The sequence below is a fragment of the Narcine bancroftii genome, chromosome 5 (assembly GCF_036971445.1).
Source record: "Narcine bancroftii isolate sNarBan1 chromosome 5, sNarBan1.hap1, whole genome shotgun sequence".
Taxonomy (NCBI): domain Eukaryota; kingdom Metazoa; phylum Chordata; class Chondrichthyes; order Torpediniformes; family Narcinidae; genus Narcine; species Narcine bancroftii.
In genome coordinates this window covers 103058509-103067978 of record NC_091473.1, presented here as the reverse complement: position 1 = coordinate 103067978, position 9470 = coordinate 103058509, and the positions used below count along the sequence as shown (strand labels likewise).

The following is a 9470-nucleotide window of genomic DNA, read 5'->3' as shown; positions in this document are numbered from 1 at the left end:
TGAGATGATGTGGGACACAAAGACTTAGAAAAGTCTTTGAGGTTAAATCTATCCGGCAGTCTGGTCTTCCATTGAGACTGGCAGAGAGTCGGTTGCACTGCTGTAGCTTGGGCCATAGATTCTTTCTGGACCTCCAATGCTGTGTCAACCTGCTGGGGGTGTAGAAGTTCGACCAGAGTGACTGGGGCGGGGTTAGGTTGCCATGGTATTTAGTGCGTGTCCATGAGAGAGGAGGATGTGATTTGGTGGGGACGATGTGATTTGGTGGGTATGCTCCTTGGGTGTTCCACCCCCACCCACCGCACATGCAAAGTCCTGGATGGAGACAGTTCCCTCGCAGCCATCCAGGTAGGCCACATACGTGTATTGGGGGCTTGAGTGGAGGAACTGGTCCCTTTCGACCAGTGGGTCGGTTTTATGGCCCCTCACCTGCTTCTATAGCAGGACTGGCCCTGGGTACATCAACCAGGATGGCAGAGTGGTCCCTGATGTGGACTTCCTGGGGAAGGATAAAATTAGATTGTGAGGGGTAGCATTGGTGGTAGTACATAGCAGCAACCTAATAATGTGGATCACCTCGGGAAGGACCTCCTGCCAGTGAGAGACAGGCAGCCCCCTAGACTTAAGGGGATGGCCTTCCACACAGTAGCATTCTTCTTCTCTACCTAGCTGTTCCCTTGGGGGTTATAACTAGTGGTCCGGCTGGTGCGATACCTCTGGCCATCAGGTATTGGCACAGCTCATCGGTCATGATTGAGGACCCCTGGTCACTGTGGACATATGATGCGTACCCAAATAGAATGAACAAGTTGTGGAGTGCCCTGGTGACTGTGGTGGTAGTCTTGTCTGGTCAAGGGATAGCAAAGAGGAAATGTGAATACTCATCGATGACTGTGATGGAATACACATTGCGGTTGGTGGGGGGAGGGGGCTCTTGAAATCCATATTCAGGCATTCAAATATCTGTGTAGCTTTCACTAAGTGTGCCCTATCCGGTTGGTAAATGTGCGGTTTGCACTCTACGGAGACCCGGCAGTCCCTGGACATGTCTCTGACCTCCTCGATGGAGTACAGCAGATTACGAGATTTGAAGAAGTGACAACAGGGTGGCAGAGGAGGTCATTGTAGAGGGTCTTAAGGTGGTCTATCTTGGCATTAGCACTTGTCTCACAGGGTAGGGAGTCTGGGGGCTCAGTGAGCTTCCCCCAACCAATACAGAATATCATAGTAAAAGGTGGAGAGTTCAATCCTCCATCTCAAAATTTTATTATTTTTTATCTTACCCTGCTGTTTATTGTTGAACATAATTGCCACAGCCTATTGATCCATGAGCAGGGTAGAACATCTGCTGGACAGGTAAAGTCTCCAGTGCTATACCACCTCACCTATTGCCCGAGTCTCATTCTCGATGGAGGAGTATTAGATTTCAATACCCTGGAGAGTATGAGAGAAAAAGGCTACTGGCTGACCTGCCTGGTTCAGAGTGGCAGCTAGGGCAAAATTGGACGCATCGCTCTCCACCTGAAATTGGGCAGATTCATCCACCACATACGTTACGGTTTTTGCAATGACCTCGTTTATCCAACTGAAGGCTGCACAGGCCTCTCATGTCAGGGGCAAAGATGTGGACTTGATAAGGGGGTGAGCTTTATCCACATAAATGGGCATGCACTGGGCGTAGTATGAAAAGAACCCCAGGTACCTTTTTAGGGTCTTGAGGATTTGGGGAAGGGAGAGCTCTAGCAATGGCTGCGTGTGCTCGGGTTCAGGGGCCAGTAACCTCAATCTCCACAACACATCCGAGGATTGCCAGGCAGGCTGTGCAGAAAACACGTTTATTCCTGTTGTAGGTGTGGTTTAGGCATTTGGCTGTTGTGAGAATTTCTGGCGGTTGGTGCCATAATCTTGCAGGTTATGGCCACAGATCGTGATGTTATTCAGGTAGGGGAAGATGGCACGAAGGTCATTTTGGTCCATCATCTGGTCCATCTCCTGCTGGAAAATAGAGCCACCATTGGTAACACCAAAGGGGACCTGAGGAATTGGTAGTGGCAGCTATCTGGCTCAAAGGCGGTATACTGGCAGTCCTCCAGACAGATGGGGAGCTGGTGATAGGTGGATTTCAGGTCAATTGTGGAGAACACACAATATTGGGAAATTTGATTGACCATGCCTGCAATGCAAGGGAGGGGGATATGCATCCAGCTGTGTATACCGGTCACCATCCTATGTTTAACCCCATCCTTGATCACCACCACTTGGGCTCTCCATTGGTTCGTACTGGGCTTAATGAACCCCTCATTCAGGAGTTTCCAGATCTCCACTTTAATAAATACCCAGTCCCCTTCAATATTTTGCCTGCTTTTTGTAGCTACTGGCTTAGAGTTGGGGGTGAGGTTGGCAAACAGTGGTGGGAGATTGATACGGAGAGTAGAGAGACCATGTGTCATTTAGGCTGGAAGGGAAGGGGGCAGTGGGGGTGGCGTGCTGATGAACTGCAGGCTGCCAACCATGGTGGGGGTGGGTGAGGGGACCATCATATTGCATTGTGACACTCCTGAGGAGTCACTGAAAGTCCAAACCCAGCACCACTGGTGCACAGAGCTGTGGCCTAATAAAGTGTTTAAAGTTCCTGTAAGTCAAGCCCTGCACGATCAGCATCAAGGTACTGTAGCTGCGATTCTTGGTTAAGTGGGACCTTGAGGCCAGGGCCACTTTATAGCTTACTGGCGTTTCCTTTAAGGAAATAATGCTGCACCATATTGGGGTGGATAAAACTCTCTGTGTTCCTCCTATCAAAAAGGCATCTTGTCACCTGATCATTGATTGAGATGTCCATTACAGACCAGGAGAGTTGATGTGGACTGCTTTGGTCCACCACCACAGAGGCTAGAGTTGGTTCATAGTTTGGCCCATGCTGAATCATAGTCTGGGAGCATAATGGTGGCACCTAAGCAGAGGCGTGATTATCCCCAGAGGTTGGTGGCATCAAGATGGCAGCCCTGTCTTGTTTAAACTTATACCTCTCATTTTGTTCATTTTAGATTGGTCACAGTGTTTGAGCTACCAAAAGAAAATGGACACACACACCGAGAGCAGTTCAGTTTATACAAATGTTTATTACAAATTCAAAAGCTGATTTCAAACTACAATATGCAAGCCCTTCCCAACTATACTTATCAACGCCTGGACTGGTCCCAACTGCCGAAGCGAGGCAAAGACTACACACTTGTAGTAGGTTGTCAGGGCGCCGGTAGCATCTTCTCCACCTCCCCCAACCAGGACGTTGGCTGGACTGTATAAGTTCTTCTTCTTGCTGAGAGATGTTGCCACCTCTCGGAGAGTCTCAAACTTCAGCAGCGGAACCATGACTTATATTACCCAAAAACTGCTGACCCAAGCACCTATTCCCAGCACAGCAAGAAAGATAAGCGAGCAAGCTAGCATGCTAGGCTTCTATCGAATAATGTAATTTTCAGCTTATCACTTTGAATACAATAGTTTATTTTGCATCAAGGCTAGGCCTCTGACAGTCTGTGACCAAAACAAGCAGGAAAATTAAATGTTCTTGGAACACAGATGTCCTTTCGTCAGATAATTGCATCTCTGGCCCATCGGTGGAATTTAGCTTATGTCTGCTGATTCTAAAAACACAAGCAGGTTCTCAGCCTTGCAGAAGCAAAGGCTGCAAAAGTAAAAACTACGGTTAGAATCTTTCATTACAAGCCCCCATGTGGCAGGGTGGTTGTCCCAAGAAGTTAATGACAGCCAAGATGGAGGCACCCATGCTGCACACACTGTGGTGTTCGACCTGGTAGGCAGCTTTGATTGACATACCTTCGCTTAGTGCCCCTTCTTTCTGCATTTTGAGCTCGTTGCATCTTTCACCGGGCATTTTTGGGGATGCTTTGGTTGACCTCAAAAGTAGCACTTTGGGTGCTCCTGGGAGACTGCGGCTGTGGTAGGTTCACTCATCGAACATGATAGCGGGCTGCTGGCCTGTGAACCGGAGTCCCAAGATGGCAGCCCCTGTACAGATCACGTGCCATTTGCTGAGTATGCTTCCATGTTACAGAGGGCGATCTCCAGTAATTTCATGAGGTTGATCACCCTCTTGAGTTTAACTTACTCTGCTCGAGTAGCCTCTGGCTGATTCCTGAGTTGATGCCTACAACATAAGCATCCCGGATTACATCCTTCGTATTCTGGGCGGCCGACTCCGACTGGAAGTTTCATGCCTGTGCGAGTTCACACAGGGCCTAGAGGAATTCATTGCTCAATTCACCTGGCCACTGTCTGTAGGTAGCCAGCATGTGCCTGGCATATACTTCATTAACTTTCTCCCTGTACTGTCCTTGAGTATGTCCATTACCTCTGTGTACATTGAAGCTTCCCTGATAATCATGAACACTCAATGTCCGACCCTGGAGAAGAGTAGGTGCAGCTGGTTTGCTTCTGTGGCCACGACTCCGGTGGAGTTCTGTAGAAAAACCTCAAAGCAGTGTAGCCAGTGTTCAAAGCAGTCTGAAGCTTCTAGTGATTGTGGGTCTATCTCCAGCTGATCAGGTTCAAGAGTTGTTCAATCTTTGGAAAAAAATATTGCAAATAAAATTGATGCATTATCAACAACTCAAAAGAATTGAGTTACAGAACAATCGGCTGTTATTTACAATAAACTTGAAAGTCATCCTGTGCTGTCACCCAGGCTTTCTGGGGAGGGGGTATGGTGATGGAGACTTTATACAAGGTCAAGGGGGAGGAGCCATGGGTAGAGTCACAGGAGGGGGCAGAGCCAGATTAAAGAGTGTACAGCAGTTCACCACAATCTGCCCTGGCACCTCCACATTGATGTAATCACAAAGGCTCACCAGCGGCTATACTTTGTGAGGCGCCTGAGAAGATTTGGCATGCCACCGAAGACTCTCAAACTACTATGAGGGCACCATGAAGACTTCACTCCATCAAGGATATCTACATGAGGCAATAACTTTAAAAAAAAAAGCAGCCTCTACCCTCAAAGACCCCCATCACCCAGGCCATCCCCTTTTCACTCTGCTACCATTGGGAAAAAGGTGCAGGAGCCTAAAGCTGAGCACAAGAACAGCTTCTTCCCCACTGCCATCAGATTCCTGAATAATCAATGAACCAAAAACACAGCCTTACTTTTCATGCACTATTATTTTTACATTTTTATAGTAATGGTGTAAAATAATTATATTATGAATGTTTGCTCTGTGATACTGCTGCAAAACAATGAATTTCAAGACTTGTTCATGACAATAAATTCTGATTCTGTCAGAAAACCTATGTTGATATCAATGACAATTAAGGTAAGAAATAAATCTTTCACTTGTGACATTATACTCTTGATTTAAATTGAAGTTCAATGGCACAATTAGACGCTGTTTATTGGCTGTAAAGCAATACCCTGAGGTCACCGTCATACAGCATGGAAACAGGCCCTTTGGCCCAACTTGCCCATGCTGTCCAAAATGTCCCACCTGCCTACATACGGCCCATACCCCTCAAACTATTCTATACATGTATCTGTCTAAATGTGTCTCAAATATTGCAATAGTCCTTGCTTCAACCATCTCCAGTGGCATCATTAGGGTTGGTTTCATCCCACCCCATTATAGACCTCCTCCCATACCAGACCATACAGAATCCTTAGCAGTGCTTTTTGTGCTAATGTCTCTCATAAATTGTAATTCCCACATATCACTGAATGTAATTTTAATAGTAGTGAGATAAACTAGCAAAATTCAAATTACACCTTTAAATTACAATATTGTACACACAGCATAAATATATTTACATCATTTCAGGAGGTTAAAGTGAAAATTTGGTAAGAAAACAATAGAATTCAAAATAAATATTGACGTATGCACTCCATGTAGCAGGATAGAATGTCCCTGCACAAAAAAGACAAATTAGCAATATTTGAAAAAATATAGCATGTGATATAGTTGTAAATTGCTTAAATATATTTCTTGGATTGTATGAATACTAACAACAAATTGTTAGTAGCTGAGTGGTAGCCGTGTGGAATGATCTTCCGGGAGAAATAGTGGCGGCGGAGTCAATTGTATTATTTAAGAAAAGGTTGGACAGGTATATGGATGAGAAGAAGATGGAGGGTTATGGGCATTGTGCAGGGAGGTGGGACTAGAGAGGGGTGTTTGGTTCGGTGCGGACTAGAAGGGCCTAATGGCCTGTTTCCGTGCTGTAATTGTTATGTTAAAATCTTTCTACATTGAATTACATTAAACAACTGAGCTAAAAGCCTTTTTTTGATCTTTCTCCTTATTTTCCTTGAATTACTTCATTCTCAGAAAACCTATTGATAGAGATTAACAAATACTAATTACCACAATATTGTAGTGAAAACGCCAGAAAATTGGACAAAAGCTGTGTCTATAAAAACACCAGCAGCAATGAAAACAACAGCATGTGTTTGTAGCGCGTGCAGAGGAAACCATGTGATTGGAAGCATCATTGTACTTGGGTCATAATGACAGCTCTGACTGGAGCGCATTAGAAGGTTCAGAAAGTAAATTAGCATAGCGTTTTCACCTTGTAGGTATATTGATACATGTAACCTAGGCTTACAAAAAATGTTTCTGTTATTACAACTAACTACAGGGTTATTTTTATGAAAAAACAATACATTTCTGTTAAAACACTGCACAAAAATTTTATACAGTCATTCTGATGGTGTCACCCGGTGCCATCTGCACCCCCTTAGTGATGTTTGTTCCATATACCAGCCACTCTCTGTTTTAAAAGAGGTCTTAAAATGCTTCCATGTAAATGTTTTTCTTCCTTTCTGTTCAAAGAGCATTGATACCTTATCTAGACGCTGTGAGATCTGTTCAGTTCTTTCAACATTTTTGTGTTTTTACTCAGCATTAATGTTCAGTTAGGACCTAAAAAATGACCTTGTCCTTTATTTAGACATAAATGCCAACATATTGCATCCAAAATGCTTTACAGTTCAGTAAATAATTTTGAAACACAAGCATGTAACAAAGAATTGAAAAGAACTTAAGATGGGAAGACTATCATCAAAAAATTTCCATCAGTACAGTAAGAATACTATAAGCAAGGATCCAGCTAACACTTAAATAAATAATAAACTGCCAAGCAACAAGATTCAAGAATGATGAATGGCAAAAAACAGTCTGATTTTTTGAAATACAATGTTCCAACCAAACATTTAAAGGGAAAAAAAATTGTAATAGAGTAGGAAAGGCAGTTCTGGAAACATTGGTATTTATAAAAGTAATTTTTATTCCAAGGAAATGTTGCTTTAAAACACAGCACAAAAAAGACAATGCACAAATATTAATTTGCAGAACAGCATCTGCAATATTTGTGTTTTTCAATTATTTATTTGACAAACAATTCTTCAATGAGATGAACCCACAACAGAATGTTAACCTGCACGTCCACCTAGTGGTGAAGCTGAAAATTAACAAAAATGATTGAAGTTTCTATATGTAATGCATCATCATAAGATTTTAGTTTGAACATCTACATTTTGTTGATTTACAGGAAAGCATTATTTGGTATCATAAATGTACTCAGAATAGTTTTAGCTGTAACTATATGCATGACCTTCTTGTTGTTCAGCCTTCACTTACAACAGCAGTTTTGTACCAGTAATTGCACCACTTGAGTGGAACTGTATGCCACGTTTCCATTCAGTAATTATAGCTAAGAATCCAAGCAATATAGCATCTAATAGGAAAATTAAAATATCCAAGTACCTGTCCACATTTTAAACATGGTGATAGTGCCTGCCTCCCCTGTCTCCTTCCAGATCTTCCTTAAATGTTTTCTCTCTCACCTTAAGCTTGTGCCTTCTTGTTCAAGACTCCCATGCCTTGGAGAAAAATCTACATCTTATCTATGGTACTAATTTTATAAATTTCTGCAAGGTCACCTTTTTAGTTAGATGTAGGAATTTTTTGGGAAAAAAAAATTAGGGGTTAAACTCCCACAGGATCTGGTTATTTTTGTTGGGCAATATTAAAGTGGTTAGACCTCAATTAAGGTTAACTATGTATCAAATTGAACTTTAGCTGTTTCTAGGAAATGCACAGCCATTATTTGGAAATCAGATACAGATTTAGGGATGGAGAGATGCATAATTGTATTCCACTGAGAAAATAATTTATGTAATAAGTATCAATTCTTCAAACATATGGAGCCCATACTTACAATATGTTGGTTTAAAAACTTGAAGGACTCACTGTTCCATTATTAGTAGTATTGAGATTTTATTTTTGATATTCTCCCAACTCTTTCTTTTGATATATTCTGGGTGAGTGGAGGGGGGAGGGAGGGATGGTGAGTTTTATTTATATTTTTTTTTATCTTGTAACTTTATTGAATATGTATACATGGACATGGTTTTAAAATTTTTAAATATTCAAAAAAAAAGGGATGTGCTGTCATTGGGGGAGGGTACAAAGGAGCTTCACTAGGATGATTCTGAGAATGAAAAGGTTTTCATACAAGGAGTGTTTGAAGCTCTTGGCCATTTTTTTAAATTTAGAAGAATAAGAGAGGATTTCATTGAATCATTTTGAATGTTGAAAGGTTGTTTCCCCATGGTGGGAGAGTCTAGGACAAAAGGTCATAAATTCAGGATTAAAAGGCACCTGCTTAGAACAGAGACACATCAGAATTTTTCAGCCAGAGGCTGTAAATCTGTGGAATTTGTTGCCACAGGTGGTTGTAGATGCCAGGTCATTAGGTGCATTTAAGGCAGGGATTGATAGGTTCTTGATAAGCTAGGGCATCAAAGGTTATGGGGAGAAGAAGGTAAGACAGTGGAGCTGATGGATCAGCTCATGATTAAATGGCAGGGTAGACTCGATGGGCTGAATAACCGATTTCTGCTCCTATGTCTTCTTCTTCTTTCTCTTTCTTCTTTGGCTTGGCTTCGTGGATGAAGATTTATGGAGGGGTAATGTCCACGTCAGCTGCAGGCTCATTTGTGGCTGACAAGTCCGATACGGGACAGGCAGACACGGTTGCAGCAGTTGCAAGGGAAAATTGGTTGGTTGGGGTTGGGTGTTGGGTTTTTCCTCCTTTGTCTTTTGTTAGTGAGGTGGGCTCTGCGGTCTTCTTCAAAGGAGGTTGCTGCCCGCCAAACTGTGAGGCGCCAAGGTGCACAATTTGAGGCGCTATCAGCCCACTGGCAGTGGTCAATGTGGCAGGCACCAAGAGATTTCTTTAGGCAGTCCTTGTACCTCTTCTTTGGTGCACCTCTGTCACGGTGGCCAGTGGAGAGCTCGCCATATAACACGATCTTGGGAAGGCATTGGTCCTCCATTCTGGAGATGTGACCTACCCAACGCAGTTGGATCTTCAGCAGCGTGGATTCGATGCTGTCGGCCTCTGCTATCTTGAGTACTTCGATGTTAGGGATGAAGTCGCTCCAATGAATGTTGAGGATG

At 43.2% G+C, this 9470-nt stretch overlaps 1 long non-coding RNA gene across 1 annotated transcript in view; it reads left to right on the top strand.

Annotated features, from left to right (window-relative positions):
- The first annotated feature begins 2581 nt into the window (after positions 1–2581).
- Positions 2582–9470, top strand: part of LOC138763803 (uncharacterized) — a 28416-nt gene continuing 21527 nt past the window's right edge. The window contains exon 1 of the long non-coding RNA XR_011357822.1: positions 2582–2665. This is a non-coding gene — a long non-coding RNA (uncharacterized lncRNA). The remainder of the gene's footprint in view (positions 2666–9470) is intronic.